The following is a 17,472-nucleotide window of genomic DNA, read 5'->3' as shown; positions in this document are numbered from 1 at the left end:
ATGTGGCAAGGTTTGCAAAGTTAAATAAAGAAAAGTTTGGTTTCCTAAGAACCCTACATCAAATTCTAGCAAATTAACTCTGTCATCTAATATTTTACTGACTTTCTTTTTGCAGTTTTGCATTCTCTCTTGCATTGGCTGTGGAGGAAATCTGTTGTAAGATTTCAAGATTTTATTTTATCTTTTTTTGCCTTCATTGTCATGGCTAAATAAAGTTAGGGCATTTATATAAAATAATTGCATACAACACAGACCACTTGGCCCAAGTGATTCACTTTCTTAAGCACTTCTTTGTATAATGACCTTCACATTGGGAAAGCTGGGATTCCCCTTTTTGGAAAGGGGAAAAAGTGAATTTATTTGGGGTTCAAAATCCAGCCCTCTTTTCAGTATTCACCCTGATCCTCTCTGCTCAAGTCTCCTCTGATCTCTAGCCTTTGACAGACTCCATGCAAACCCTCTCCTCAGCTCTCACAGCACTCTGCTTATACTTCCTTATAACATGAGTCTCTGTGCATTTTGTTCTCCCTTCTAGATTATAAACTCCTAAAGGGCAGGCAGTCATTTTTCTCTTTGCATCTTCCATCCACAGCACTAGACAGATTACTTGGTCAATAAACATGTTGTTGACTAAGTGCTTGAATACTTGTGAATGGATTCAGATGTCAGCTAAAAATTCTTGGATGCATATTTTAAATGAAAATTGATTTAATCTTTTTAGATGAATATAACAGAATTGATAAAATCAAATTTACTCTGAAGGTCAGTTAAAGCACAGTTCATACCTTTTTAATTGACTGTCTGTTTAGTTAAACCTAAAATGACAAGGCAAATGTCATTCACATTCACAGTGGAAATGTGTGCTTTTAAAGAGGATGTGGGTGAGTGGCTGTGATTCTCATGTGGTTTATCCATCTGCTCTCCATGTTATTTTGACCACCGTGGCTTTGTCTAATACTCTCTTGCTCATTAATATAATCAGACAAGTGTCATCAGGGTTAAGAGGGGTATGTAAGAACTAACTTACAAACAAACGACCACCCATGTGTATTAAAACATTTGTCTTCCACATACGACTGCCTGCAGCAGAATGTCTGGGAATCCCTAATTGGAACTAACAGCAAAGGATGAAGAGAAAGCAGCTACCTCCTGGTATGTCCTACACTGATGCGATCAGTTGTTTCTAACTGTATGCTTATATCAAGCTCTCAGCTTATTACAATGAAGTAATAGAAATAGTTCAAAATCTTATAGACATTATAAGAGTACTAATTGTACAAAGTTAGGGGTTTTGTACACTTTCAAATGTAATGATTTTGTTCCAGTAAAGGCTCTAAAATTTTGATATAGGATGGGCTTTAGGAGAGGCCACTGGATTGAAGGGGAGAAAGGCACTTGGCTTAAAGCTACATTTGCACAGCAAGCACCCTGCTTCTTCTTGAATTACATGTCTTCTTGAGGAGGCTTTGGGGACAGAGGCTGAAAGAGATTATGAGAGGGCATTTCACTACCATAGAAACGCAAAGCTCATGCTTTGTGACATTTGTGTTATCAAAACATGGCCCTTGTCCTGAGTCTGACTTGACTTCCAAAAGCCCTACTTACCATGAGTAACATTAAAAATACTAGTTATCAGTGGTACATTTAGAAGCATGCAACTAAACTTCTATCAACATAAGTGATTCGGAAGGCAACCTGTAGTTAGAGGCACTTTTCTGAAGCTTAGATGCAGGCAATAGAATTCACTGATGAACTTCTGCTCACAGAATGATTTAATTGTGAATTTATGGTATGAATCCCTTACTGTGTTTTTACTGTCATTCAAAACACAGTCATGCAGAACATTACTAAATGTGAGACAATATTTTAGCATAGAAAGGGTGAAAACACTTTTAAATTAAGTAGACTGGTTCACTAAACTTGGAACCTTGAAATCTGTTCAATGAAAATGAGTCTGATCTTGTCAATTAGAAAGCTGTAAGAGCTTACTTGAAGAGACTGATTCCTTCTGGTCAGTAGAGGTACATACTTCTCTGAATCTCTCCTCCTTCCTTCCATATTCCCTTCTCTTCTCTTCCTTCCCTTTCTTTCTCTTCCCTTTTCATTCTTCCTTTTTCATCCTTTCATTCTCCTCTTATGCTTATCCTTCAAACTGACTTCACCATCTCCACTCCGCAGACTACAATTTATTTCCCAGGCTGTGAAATTGAAGTTCAATCTGTTTCTGAAAGATCTGAGTATTCCATTTCTAGTTTGAAATTAACAGTCTAAATTGAATTGGAAAAATCATTTGCATCAGCGGCACTTTGAAAGGTACCCAGAGATTTCAGGCTCTACATAATAAATAAAATATTTGTGTTTAAGCTTCATTTAGTATCCATGTGTTTTTCTTTTATTTTGTGATATGGAAAAATGACATACATGGTACCTTTTATCATGCAAATAATGAAAACATCCCATGAATTATTATGATATATAACTGAAAAGAATTCCTACTCCTGTTATTAGGGTATTTTTCTTCATTATTGCTAATGTCTTTGGGCCTTTTGGAATCCTGAGCCTCATTTGTAACAGAGCACAATTAAATCACTATTGACTTCCTTTTCCATATCTCTAATAAAAAGAGGGGAAGGTAAGGAAATACATTGGTCCTTGCAGAGGAAACCTCTCCTCTTCTGCATGAATCACCATGTTTCTTTCTTGAGTTTATTGTCTTAGAAATAAATGGCTTTGATTCAGCTCACAGGCTTGTATTATCTAAGATCTACACATGATTTTACAAATGAAGTTAAGAGATTAAGTATTGATTTAAGTGTAAACCATCCCTTCTAGCATTTGGGCAAGGCAGGGCATCAGGTTAGCTACAGGTAAGGCCACCATTACACAAATGGTCACAGCAGGGCATGATTATGGAAGGGCATCTGAAATCTGCAAGTGAGTGCAGTCTCAGCCTCACAACTGAAGACACTTGGAGGAATGGACATGTTTTGATTTCTCTTTCCCATTCCCATCACTCTTTCAGAACTTGTGTTGAATAATATTTTTAGATAAGTATAAACAGGGAAATTGATGGGCTATTCAGGGAGTCAGAAACTCAGATTGAATTCCTGGCTCTATTTCTGACCAGGCATGAGTAACTTCCCCTCTCTGAATCTTGGTTTCCTCAGCTCTCGGTGAGGGTAATCACACTTCCTAGACCCCCTCATGATGTTACTGTGAGGACCACATGAGCTCATAAGTGTGTAAGAATTTGTTAGGATGGCAGAGGCTGAAAAGGAGAAATTTTCATTGTCTGTTGCATAGGACGACACACTCAACCTGAAAAATAGTTACGTTCCTTTGTTTTATGTCTGTTCTTCATCTTTCTTAACACCAGACATGGTTCTCTACAAAAAATAGCTTTCCAGGTTTCCTGGGCACCTTTTAAAATAGCATAGTCTATGATAAATCTTAAAAGTATACAACTTAGTCAGCACACAGCAGCCTCACCAGACATGTATGCCCTTTCTACCCACCCACCTCTGTGTTCCCTTGTGATTGAAGCTTAAGAGGAATAGATAGAAAAACAATGTTGAAAGGCTTTTAGTTTGCCAGAGCCATGCACACTCATGAACTCATTTGATCCTCACAATAACATCATCAGGCAGTCAAGGAAGAGATGATTGATTACCTTCATTGGGAGCTGAGGAAACTAAATTTAGAGGTTAAGTTGCTCATGTCAGTCATCAGTGAAGCAAGGAATTGTTTTCCAATTACCTAAATAATACTATTTTACTGTTTACCCCTGCCTGGATCCCTATACTCCTTGATCCACAGGGTACTAGGAAACCTGATTCCTTTAAAGGAAGGGTAACCTTACAGTCCCAAAGCCCTAGGAGTGTAGAACTAACATATATTTGAAAATAAATGCAAAATAAAGTTTAAAAATGAGCAGTTGTGGTTTAGAGGAAGGGGTTATCAAGAAACTGTAAATTTATTTAATAGGTATAGTCTACTCACTCATAAGTTAATGTATTTTTGCAAATATGTTTGATGCAAACTTGTTGTAATGGTCATATTGAGGTTGGGGACAGGGCTGGAGAAAAATCAACATAGATCTAATGCTCATGACTTAATTAAACTGAGAAGAATTCTGAGGGCTCATCTAAGCTTTCCAAGAAACAGTGATTTGTTAGATGGGTAATGTCTGCCAATCATGCGGCATGACAAAGGGTAGCCCATTGGTCTGTACACATGTTTTGTTTGGAGAGTCCACTGTTTCAATATTTTTGAATTTGAAGATCTTTATACTCATCAGATCTCTCAGTCTCCACCACCTCATTTCTTATCCTTTAGAACCCTAGATTCTTACTGGCTCCTGAAGGCATTTTGGTTTATGGTATTGTCTACAGGCCAGATTACTTGGTCTGGCATTAAAATCCTTCTGCAGTCTCAATCCTGCTACTTTTACAGCCTTAGTTTCCATTAATCTCTAATGTAGCCCTCTTCTCTACCTTGACTTCCTCACTGTCTCATTTGTTTACATTAGCAGCAAGGCTCCTGTTCCTCCCTAAATGACAATACCTCAGCCATTATTCAAGGCCAAGTTAAGACCCGTGTCCTCCATGGAAGTTTCTAAGCCATTTCAACCCAGAAGTGATCATTTTCACTTCTAAACAAGTACAATAATCATTATCACACATTTCATCTTTGTTCTTAATCTATGCTGTCTGGTAGCATTACTTAACTGGAATATTTTATGTCTATTTAATAAGTAATATTATTTATGTAATATTTAATATATAGATATGTATATATAGTTTGTCTTTACATATAGACTATAAGATAGTTAAAGAAATTTTACACTTCTCTGTGTCGCCTTCACACCTAACTTTTATAGTATATGCTCAAAAATCATTGTAGAATAAATAATTAAATAAACAAAGGAGTATGTGAGATAACATGCTGTTCTCAAAAGAGAAAAAATTAAACTATCACACAGTATATTGATTCTCATAAATTTCAGTTTCATTTGATACCAATCAAGAATATATTTATATACATATATGTCCCATTTTCCGTAAGAACTACATCCAACATCAACAGATAAAAACTGTAGTGTGTTAGGAACTTCCATTAAATAGAAGATCATAGCTTACTGAAGGGATATTCTCGTTTCACCCAGAATTCCTAGATTTGTCTTACCTGGCTTTTAAGATCTGTTCCTGAGTGTACCTAGTGATAAAATATCTATAACTTCTCATTTACCAAGGGCCAAGAATTACATAAATTGTATCATTTGATCCTTGCAATTACTCTGCAAGACAGGTCTCATTATCTCCATTTTATGGATGAGCCGACTAAGACCAAGATAAGTAACTTACCAAGGTCACAGAGTATTAAGTGTCTTTAAGTGGCCATTGTGTACAGTAGGAATCTAGTACAAAATTGTCAAATGAGTACTGACAAACATTGACATGAGTTAAATTCTTTAATCAGGGGGAGATTTGTCTTGAGTCCCAGGGTACCCAAATCAGTTTTCTTCTTTGCCACATGCATAAATAGTAAGGCAAAGAGCCCCAACATCGATTTGTATGAACAGAAATCCCTTCACTCATGGAAACTAAGGAGAACCCATATGACTGCTTATGTTCTTAAACAACAGAGCAGAGGCCAGACATCATTCTCTTCTGAAAAACCTTGAAATGGTTCTCCACCACCTTAAGATGATGAACAATCTTTTGAAAAAATTTTATTGGCACACTTGTAAATATTAAAACTGGGAAAGGGGCAGGTGCCAAGATGAAAGTATTGCTTGGGTTATATCCAGTCATCAAACTACTTACTTGGTTGCTTTTTGCATTTGAGGCGGTGTTTGAGATCTCCCCAGTGTCCTGCCTGTGCTTATTTATATACACGCAAGGCAACAGGCTCTCCTGTTGCAGTAAACCCTGTCTTGTCATCTTATTCTGTCTCTTTTTACTTGTTCCTTGCAAGTCATACACTGTCCTGCACTATGGCACATGACCCACTAGGCTTACCTGAACGCAATGTGTGTGTGTGTATGCTGCAGCAAAAATAAATTTTCAGTTTTAATTAGAAACTAGTAGCATACCTCCAAGGATTGCTAGTGCCCCATGTGTAGGTACACCAGGTGCAAGGATTAGGTTCTTGACCCTGGTATTTAAGAGTCTTCACAATTGGGCCCGATAGAACTTCCTATTCCTCCAACTGCTCACTTTCTCTCCCCAAGGTCAGGTTAGATTGATTCAAACTTTGTCCCTCACTTTCTGTCCCCTGGGTCTGTGATGAGTCTGTTTCCTCTGCACAGAATCTCCACCTTCCTCACACTTAAATGTAAAAGCCAAGTGCTGTCTTTTCCAAGAAGTCATTCTTGGGTCTTTCTCCTCTTACCCACAGACCATTTCTCCTACCTCTCATTCTGCATGTGACTTGTTAGATTTCTAATCACTTTGTCTCCTGTATTAGACTTACTTGTAAACATATCCCAAGTCCTCTATTAAATTGAAAGTGCCTTAAAATAAGATCCATGGCTGAATATCCACTCTGATTGCCTCACCTGAAGAAATTAATCTGCCTTATTTAACATAATAGAAAGTTCTTTAAACACACACATTGCCATGTTTTGTTGTTAGGCACAGCAGTTCATTTTTCCCAGTTCATTTTGTATCATCTGCTGTCTGTGCCCTGCCTATAGGCTCTGGGCCCACCCTGGAAGCTGCCTGCAGGTGCTTCGCATGCATGCAAATAGCTTCATTCTCTGAGTGCAGGGGCATGGGTGGTCTGAGTTGGCACGGGGGACAGGCCCAAAAGGACTGGAGATTTAGCACCCTGAGAGTGACCTTCAACAAGTGAGGAGTTGGTGGATGAATGGCCCCATTCCCTCTCCCCATGGTGGGACAACAATTCTGAAGTGTGTCCACGCAGTCTCCTGAGGGTCCTGGGTGGGACTGAGCTCCCCGTGTTCACAGCTGTACTGTACACCAATGGCTTCCTTTACTGTCCTTCCAATCCTCTTCTTCTCCCTCCACCACCCCCTCATAGTGCTTACTAAATAAGTTACTACTTTTTGCCAAATGTTTGTCTCAGAATCTGCAGCTGGGGGACCCAAACTAAGACAATTTCTAACCTCTTCCTAAAGTCTTCAGGTAGTGAGAGGTGAGATTAGAATATGGAACATGGTGAACCTGATTGGCTGGTACAGAAACTTACCTCAGGTCCTCCAGCACAGCCCACTAGGTTGGACTTGTCCAGAGGACACTGGCAACACAGCAGGCCTGGAAGAGCAAGTTCACTGGACACACCAGACTCAGATGGGGCTGGGGTCAGAGTGATTTCACCTTGAAATTACCGTTCTTTTCAGCATTGGGAAAAGTAATTGGCTGCACTGAATAACTCAAAAAATACACCTATTACTGTTTGGATAATAAAATAAAACTAGTTATCATATATTTAGGAGTTCTCAAACATGCTTGCTTATAATGCTAAGTATGACGGAATCAGAATCTAGCTCAAAATCTAATACCTGATCAGCACGATTAATGTTCCCCACAGTAATGGCATTTTCACCATTACAGAAAGACCAATTTACTTTTCCAGCTTCCTCGTTTTCCTACCCTAGCCTGTCAGAGAAAATCGCAGTCTCACACATGAAATATTTTCAAACTGAAGGTGGCAGGTTTATGGAAAATTACTCTGAATGTATTTGGACTCAGACCAGCTCTCTCAGCTCTATATTATTCATGATAAGCATGACTTAGAAGCCTTAGCTTTGTCAGATTTTCCTATTAATTGTAAATGTAACAGCTAAGTCTCCCTGGGGTGTGTGTTATTTTCTCATTTATAAAATCATAAACCTTGGGATAATCCCTCATTAGATCAATAATATTCTCATCCAATGAACGTAACACTGCCCAAATGAGGGATATAATACGTAACTGTGACCGTGAAGCACTGTTCCTATTACCTTGTGAATTCGTATTCTCACCTTTCTACCTCCACTCGCTCTGAAGGCTTACAGTTCTCACCCGGACCAAAGAAGTAGCTTCTTAATCAGATCATTGGCCCTCCCCCAAACTTTTCAAAAATACCCTCCATGTTGTCATGGGGCACCCAGCTCATAGATCTGACCATGTGATTAGCCTGTTCTGAAACCACTGAGAGTTTCTATAGAGAAATTAAAACAAAAGACAAAAAAAACCCAACCTACCCCACATCTACTTGTCTCTCCCAGCAGAGTCCCTCTTGTTTCTTTTTGGGCACTTCCTTGTAGTGTGAAAACCTGAAAGGGCCTCTGGATGTCCCTCCCACAGCCTTTGCCTCTGAGGCCCCGGGAGGACCGGGGACTTGGGTTTTATCCTTCCAGACACTGGATCTTCAGCATGTGACGCAGTACAGAAACATGACTGAAGCTCTCGTATTCTGACCAGACTCTTCTTGCTGAGAGGCTACAGCTGAGGTTTCTCTTTCCTGTCCCTCTGGAGCTGCTGTTCTCCAAGCAACCCTATCAGTCTCTAAGGATGGTTCTCCAGCCTCCCTGTAAACTTTGTAAGTCTCCAGTGTACTTCCTGTGAGTACTTCAGCTTAAAGCAGAGTCTGTTTCTGTAGCTTATAAGCAAGGACCCCTGGTGATACAGCTCACCATTGCCTTCAGGATAAAACTCATAATCTCAGCTCTTGCCCGTTCTCCTGTTTTCACTCTGTACTTTGGCCACACCAGCCTAATCACCACTCCCTGGACACAGCACAGAGCCACACAGCTGTTCATGCTATTTCTTAGCAGGCCATCCTTCGAAATCCCTGCCTACAGTTCAAGGCCAAGAACAAAGCCTTCCTCCGTGGGTTTTCCCTGATCTCTGCTTCTGCTCCTTTCTCTCCACTCAGACTCCAGTTCTTCCCTAGCCCAGAGCCCTGTAGTTTATTGTTCCACATAGCACTCATGGCTCTTTATCAGATTTATGTATCAGTGTGTATGAAGTTCCTGAAGGCAGAGTCTGTAACTTAGTAGTTTTAATCTTCGTCACTAAGTGTAAGTCCTGCCAGGTCTAGGCATGTCACGTGGTGGTCTAGCATGCTGACGTGGAGTGTCACGTACCTGGGCTCAAACACCAGCTCTGCCCCTGACTTGAGATTTCCAAGCTGACTCACCTATAGAATGGGGATAAGAGTGCTGACTTTAGAGGATAGTTGTGAAGGTAAAATATAGTCTGGGGACAGCAGTCATCACCACATCTTCAATAAAGATGTATTGAAAGAATAACTGAATAGGCTCAAGCTTTCTCTAGCATCCTGATAAGAACAATCCACAAATGAAACATTTAAGGGTAACGAGAAGCACATATTGCAGGGAATTATAAATATGCACGTGTGTGTGCACATGTGCACTGCTGTTTCAAGGCCTCCTTCAGTCAGAGGATAGCAAAACAAACTAATAGGAAAGACTGGTTTTCTGTGACCACTCCACCTGACCTCAAATGTGACAAGAAATCTGGAAGTACCTACCCTACCACCATGCTGATCATGGTTCTCTGGATCCAGCCACACAAAGATAACTCTCTTGTCTCTTGAGAAAATAGTCTGGATAGCTCCACAGTGTGCTACCCAGTCAGAGGCCTATGCCCAGGGAAACAAAGATATATTACTTTCTCCATCAAAGTTACCTTTAGTTATTAGTAAAGAAGCTATTCAGTGAGGATGCTAATCTGCTTGGAACATCTCTGGTGAGTCAACCAAATGAGCAATGAGGACTACAGAAAAGGCTGGGTTGGTTTTCATGGGTTTCTTTTATATAATAAAATTTCGGATTTAATTACATGTTGTAGATGTAAACAGTATGGCCATAGCCTTTCTGTTTTGGGACAACATGGTGCATGAACAATAGCATATTAGGAGTGAAAAAATATGCTTGGTGATGAATTAAGGAGGAGAAATTCTTAAGGTATTTGGCGAAAGAAAGACAGACTGAATTCCACTTCTAATTTTACCAGAAAGGGTAGGGGAAATTGCACAGTAAAATTATATCTTCCTTTGTTGCCCTCCTTTCTTCAGACTCTTAAGATATACATCTTGGAGTTCTCAGAAACACTTTTTCCACTGGGCAGAAGACAAGGGGGTGCAGACATATCGTTGAACAAAAATTTTGAGGGGTCTCTCAGAAATGACTGCAAGAGAGGGACTGGAGCCCAGCTCCTTCTGTCCGATTCTGAGTCCTCCATAGGCCACAATGTGGAGGGAGAATCCCTCTGACGGGAGGGCCTGGTGACTGGCCCCAGGAGGGCCCCTGCTGCACAGGGGAGTGAGTGATCCTGTAGGGCCTTGGGCAAGTCAGGCCAAGGCTGGGTCTCAAGCCTCATAGAAAACGAGGAGCTTTGGGATGTGATTTGAGTATCTGAGTTTGTCAATAGACTCTGATAGCCCTAAAGTTCTGAATAGCCCCTCCAGGTGTGGGCAGGGAGGGGCTCTGACTTCATCTCAGCCCCTCTACCCTATCTCATCAAGACAACTCTGTGTATATAGGTTTTGTATATAGGCTTCCATGTAACACTGTGTGAAACCAAGAACTGCAGTTAAATATTTAGGAAAATTTTTGTCTAGACCATTGTGAATGAGAACACAAATAGTGCTTACCATGTGCCAGGCTCTTTCTAAGCACTTTACATACATCAAATCTTTTGACTTCACAACAACTCATATGAAGTACTATTATTATCCTCATTTTATAGCTGGGAAACTGAACTATTAAGATACTTACCCAAGTTCACAAAGCTTGTAAGTGGCAGAGGTGGGATTTGAACCAAGGCAGTCTGGCTCTATGATTGGTGTTTTTAATGCTTATGCTATATTATATACTTCTCACTACTATCTTTCTTTCTCAGAGATTCATGATTCCAATATCAGAAACTTGGTCTCATAGAACTAACCTTGATATCCAGAATATTGTCTCATAAAACCTTGATATCCAAACTATTCTCTACTAGAGGGCTTTCTTTGAGCAAGAATTCAGGCTAATTGCCCTTTAGCTAAGGGTGGGCAAGAGAATGACTTCAGATTCCCCCAGCAGGATATAGACTTCTGAAAGACAAATGAGGATTAATTTTCCTTCTTCACTCTTTCCTTCCTTCCTTCCACATTTGCTGACAATCTGCCATAGTCCAAGAACCAAGCTAAACAGTGGAGCTAGAGAATTGAAGTCACAGTTCCTTACATTAAGGACTTCAGAGTCTAGAGAATCTAGAGAGAAAATCTATAATTCATAGAACAAGTCCCGAGGCAGCCATAGGCCAGAGTGACATGTTAATAAAGAAGAAGACAGGGAAGAATCCTAGAGAAGGTTACTTTATATATTTGAAGATAATCACATGAGGATTTAGCCAGATAGACAAAGCAGGAAAGGTGGACTCTAGTTGAATAAATGTAGAACATACCTAAAGGCATGCAGAGGGGAGATAACACAGCATCCTTAAGGCCCTTCAGATAATTGGTATGACTGGCAACTATCAGGTATTTGAGGTATCAATGAAGGTGGCTCAAGAGAAGAGAAAGGACCTGGTAAAGGAAAATCTCATATAGAAAAGAGCTTGAATTTTGTTCATAAGACAAGAGGGGAGAGTCTCATAAATTACAATATGAACTTAGCAAAGGGCTGTAGGAGCAGAAAGGATGGACGGTATTTCCATTACCACTCAATCAGCAGTAATTGGGTATCTATAATACAATGCTAAGAACTGATAGGTGTTGGTCATGCTCATCATGGCTTATTTTACATGATAGCTCTGTAGAATTTCCTGGAAGACAGATAAAGCACCCTAGGAATGGATAGCCCCACGAAGGACAGACTTCTGGCACACATCATATGCACTGACTGACCAGGAGGCAAATTGACATTCAGGCCAGAAAACCTCATTCCATTGTACCTGGCACACAGGCCCTCACTTCTCACATAATGAATGTGCCATTTGCCCTCTTGGTATTTTATTCCCTTTGCAAGTACCTATATTCCAAGTTTAAAGCCCCAAAATAACTGAAGTGCTCACTCGCTTTTCCAAAATTAATTATTTCAGCCATTAATATTTGGAAGAAGAAAGTTGAGCACAGCCAAGAAAAGGTGCAAAGTTCCTCTAGTCCCACTGAAAAGGAAAAGGAAGGGAACTATTATTGATCACTTACTATAAAAGCAGATTCTCTGCTAGATTCTTTCTAGGAATTATTTCCCTTATTCTTCAAGGTAAACTGGTGAAGCAGGTATCCTTCTCATTGTATAGATGAGAAAACTGCAGTACAAAGAAATAAATATCACTCAATGAGTAGGTGCTGAAGGGACCCAAGCTCATGTCTGCTTGACTGCAAAGCCTATGCTACTACTCTACATGCACAGCTCATTTTAAAAGACTGGAATGGGTTTAAAGAAATTATGAACGACAGTGTGCATGGATGTGTGGAAAATTCCAGCACTGCCAGTGCTGATTAAATCATGTATAAAATTGCAGTGCTACTTTGGTGACCACACCTGTAGAGCGTTTTTAGCAGCTTTTGGTTCACTATCATTTTCCCCTGAAGCTTTTAGGCTGGGCTGTCAGATCCCATCAGTTAAGACACACACTTAGGAGGATCTTATCATGCAAACAGGACTGATCTGCTCTTCCCTTCCGCCTGGCTGTATCTCCTGCTGGGTGATATGATTCAATAAGCTTGGCTCTTAAGAGAAATTGAGTTATATTTTGGGAAACTATTACACCTACACCTCTCCTCAAGTATCTCCAAGGATTTGAGCCAGGTACAAGAGAAACTCACACCTGTTTTAGTGTGAGGAGCAGCACACATTTGGTCTGGGGAGATGACATCGTGCAAAGTTTGGCGCTTCCACGAGCATAACTGAACATAAACACAGCCTTCTTATTAGCATGTTTCAAATATTGAGCAAGATCAAGACTACATTTACATTCATAATGTCTGAAATAATGTACTTTCTATTATGAAGGAACCTTGAAATGGTGAGGTGTCTAAGGCAAAGTTCTTCACCTGCCCTTTAGACTAGCATTTAGTCATCTCGAAGGTGCTGGAAGTGGAAGGGGACACGAAAACAACAGCTCATAGGCCAGCACCTACAGCCAGAAAACTGACACCTCCAAGGACACCAATCTTGGGGTCCCTGGCGGTTAGCACCTGTCACTGTAGGTGTAAGGGGAAGTATGTGGGGCTTGTTTTGAGTGTTCTGTCCCTTTGATACTATTGTTTTGGTAGCAGAGTTGTGTAAAGAGGCAATAATATCTATTTGCCTGTCAATGTTCACTGAGTTATTTCCACATCTTGGCTACTGTGAATAAGCTGCTATAAGCGTGGGAGTGCAGATATCGCTCCAAGATCTTGATTTCAATTCTTTTAGGAGTATACTCAGAAATGGGGTTGCTGGATCATAGGATCATTTTATTTTTGAGTTTTTGAAGAATGTTTATACTGTTTTCTATAGTGACTGAACCAATTTGCATTCTCACCAACAGTGTACAAGGGTTCCTTTTTTCTCCACAGCCTTGCCCACACTTATCTTCTGTTTCTTAAATAATAGCCATCCTAATACGTATGAGGTGATATCTTGGAGTTTTGATTTGCATTTCCTGTTGAGTATCTTTTCATATACCTGTTGGCATGTGTATGTCTAATTTAGAGAAATGTGTGTTCAAATCCTTGGCCCAGGTTTGATGATGATGAGTTTTAAGAGTTCCATTGTCAGATGAGTAAATAAGAAAATGTAGTATATACATACAATGAAATATTACTCAGCCTTAAAAAAAAGTAAATATTGCCACTTGTGACAACATGAATGAGCCTGAAGTACATGGATAGTGAAAGGACAAATCCTTCATGACTCTGTTCACAAGAGGTTTGTAAAATAGTCAAACTCATGGAAACAGAGAGTAGATTGGCAGTTGCCACAGGCTGGGGTGGGGAAATGGGGTGTTGTTATGAAATGGAAAGAAAGCTTTTGTTATGCTGGATAAATAAATTCTAGAGAGCTGATGTACAACATAGTGCCTATTGTTAATAATACACTGTTGTACACTTCAAATTCATTAAGAGGATAGGTCTCACATTAAGTGTTCTTATGATGGGGAAAAAGAAAATTAGAAAGTTCTGAAAGGTGTTGGATTTGCATATTCTCTTGACTATGGTGACAGCATCATGGGTGTCAGATCCTACACATTAAATACATGCAGTTCTTTGCATGTCAATTACATCTCAATAAAGCTGTTTTTTTTTTTTTTTTTTTTTTTTTTAAAGAGGGTGTATGGACAATGGCTACGATGCAGTGTGAGAAGTGCTGGAACAGCAGCACTACAGCTACTACTGGTATGTGGGGAGTGGAGTAACTGAGGCTGAAATGGGAGCACAGTGAGAAATGCTCCTCATAGACCTTGCTCTAATTTTAAGTTTTAGTGTTTAGTTCAAATAGCAAATATTTATGCAACACCTACTCATGAAAATAGCTTTATAGTGCTGATAGTGCCCCAGTCACTGTTTTCTTTTGTGTGTCTTACATGTATTTATTTAGTTCTTCTTCACAACAACTCAGTGAAGTAGATACTGCTATTGACCCCATTTTTTAGCTGGGGAAACTGAGACAGAGAAATAGGAAGTGAACTTACACAGGCAGGAAGTGGCAGAGCCAGAAATGCATCCCGGCAGTCTAGCTCCAGAGACCAGGCATTAGGTGGTATATGGAAGATGTGCCCACTGTTTTCTAGGTATTCCCACTTATTTGAGAAGAATGGAAATAAGTGATTTAATTACTGCCTTGATTCCCACATTTGATCTGGACACATATTTTGCTGGATTTCAATTCTAACTAAGAACATAGCTCTAGCCATGCTTTTCCCCAAGCAGTCACTCCTTTCTTGCAGAACATACAAACAACCGAAACCATGACTACAATGGTTTTCACCTTCATTTTACAAGTGGTCAATAAAGGACCAAGCCTAGGGTTGGGCTGAGAGAGTCTTCTCTGTCTGTGAATACGGGTTTAAGAACACTTTCCACTAAAGACATTTTTTCCTAACAAAATTCAAGAAATGTGAAGTCTAATTACTTAGCCGTGCCAGATATGCTTTTTCAGCTTCTGCTAGACTTGGCTCAACACAAACTGTGCTTACCCTTGCATATACAATGAGCCTCATTAATTCCTCTTCCTTCCAAGCTCACTGAAGGAAAATGGAAACAGAACTGGGGGAAAATCCTTCTCTTTTTTAAATGTCTGTATTAGAAGCATCCCCTCAAATCGAGCTCTTTCTGCCCATACAGGGCTGTCCTGCCCTGGCCTGCTAAGTGAGGTCAGAACTTACAGACACTCGGTGACTCAGTGTTGTTTCGTCTGTGCAGAGATCTGCAAGGAAATGAAGTAACAAATGGAGCCATGAATGCATCTACCCCTCCACTGTCGTCTATTCCATTATCTGTGAAAGCACTGTACTGTCTTAGATACCACAGCAGATACAATTCAGTGATAATATGCTCAGAATTACACAGACCTTCTCAGGCATGTATAGCAGAATAACATGGCATAGTGTGTATACACTTCATTATTTTGCACCTAATGAATCTCAGATCATCTAAGTATATCATTCATCACTAATATGCGATTCCCCAAATTTCTGAACTATTTTTGATACTCTTCTCTTCAAAGTTAGGGTACAATTCCTTTCCCTTGTATGTGGGCTCTACTTAGGGACTCACTTCTAATCGGCAGAATGTGGTAAATGAGAATGGTGTGACTTTCAAGTCTAGGTCATTAAAAAATCTGTGACTTCTTGCTTGTTCTGTGTGTGTGTGTGCGTGTGCGTGTGTGTGTGTGTGTGTGTGTGTGTGTGTGTGTGTGTGTCTTTCTCCATCCTCCATCACCTGCTTGGGGGAGCCAGATGCCATGCCCTCTGAACAGGTCCACACAAAGTTCCTCAGCCTCCTGCCAAGAAGCAGCCCTGACATACCAGGTGTGGGACCAGGCAAGCCTTCAGTCCCAGCCAACGTATTGACTCCTACTTCATGGAAGCCCTGAGTTAGAGCCATTCAGTCAGCTACTCCTAGGTTCCTGATCCACAGAAACTGTGTAAGATAGGAAATGTTTATTATTTAAAGCTACTGCCTTTCAGGAGTCAATGGCCTACGAAGAAATGACATGAGACTGATGGCAGACTTCTTCATCAGCAGTTAGGAATTCCCAAAGATAATAAAATATATTGAAATGCTGAAAAAGTCATTGCTTTAACGTACTCTTTCCTAATGTTAAGTCCTCCACCTACTTTGGAATGCAATCTTCTCTGCCTCCTGCTGGTTTGTGTTGATCCATTACTACCATTTGTATTTCAATACCTCTTTCTCTTATGACTTCTTGCCTACAAACATAAAGATTTATTTTGTCCCAAAACAACCAAACAGCTACCAATGCATGAAACTCTTCATTGCTCTGGCTTCCCATTCATTTTCCTCCTGTTGTCCCACATTCCTCCTCCTCCTCCTGCCCCTCAGCTACCTCTCCTCCCTCACAGCCCACACCTTCTTCCAGGGTTTCCTGTCCCACACTAAACACTGAAACCACTCTCCCAAGCATCATCGAAGACCCTAATTGTCAAACCTAATGGCCTCGCAGACTTCATCCTCCAAGACCTCCAGGGGCAGCGGAAATGGCACAACAGCCCCTTGCTCCAGGGCCGTCTGCCCCTGCACACACACCGCACTCCCGTTAGGCCTCATCTGCCCATTTCACTACCCACCCACTCAGACCTCCTTTAGTGCTGCCTCAAACCACTTTTAAAATTCCTGGCCCTAAGGTCATTGTCCCTCCTTGGGGCTTGGGCTTCAACTCCCACTTATCATTCCAGCTCTGAGTTCCCTCTTCATTTCCAGAATTATTGGGGACATTTCTGTATATTATAGGGGGACAGGGGTGAAGATCTTTTTGAGTAATACACTCTATTGAGAAGACTATTCCCTTGGCCTATCTGATAACTTTAGCCGGATGCCTACTTGATTTATCCCCACCGCTGCAGAGATACTCCCCCAGGGCAGTGATGTCTCTTCTCCTTCCCTAGCTTCTGATCCAGGGCTTTCACCCCAGCACTGCTTAGATGGGTAGGAAAAAATAAATTAAATATTAAGCATCTTAATTTCTTTTTTGAACAAACTTATCAAGCCTAATAACCATTTACTTCCCCTCCTTATTTTGTTCTCTTTAATGCCCTGAGGAGCCTCCAGTGTTCTCAATATGCACAAAATCCTGGAAAATGAGAGCAAGCCCGCACGCATAGAACCAGAGCAGAATGTAGCCTCAGGAAGAATCCTTTTTGTCTGGCATAATCACCAGTTCTGATTACTTTCCTGGCTCCTGGTTTTACTAATGTAGGTTGTATCTAAAATTAATGTAGATGTCTCCATTTTTGTACATCACAAATAAGAAGTAGCAGAAAATTTTCGCAAGCCTATGCTTTT

At 40.4% G+C, this 17,472-nt stretch overlaps 1 protein-coding gene across 1 annotated transcript in view; it reads right to left on the bottom strand.

Annotated features, from left to right (window-relative positions):
• The window catches only part of SCHIP1 (schwannomin interacting protein 1), a 670,407-nt gene that overhangs the window by 367,083 nt on the left and 285,852 nt on the right, over positions 1-17,472 (bottom strand). The window lies entirely within an intron of this gene.

The sequence above is a fragment of the Furipterus horrens genome, unplaced genomic scaffold, assembly GCF_987537825.1.
Source record: "Furipterus horrens unplaced genomic scaffold, mFurHor1.1.pri manual_scaffold_1, whole genome shotgun sequence".
Classification (NCBI taxonomy): Eukaryota; Metazoa; Chordata; class Mammalia; order Chiroptera; family Furipteridae; genus Furipterus; species Furipterus horrens.
The sequence above is the reverse complement of the archived record's forward strand: the minus strand, read 5'-3'. Positions and strand labels throughout refer to the sequence as shown.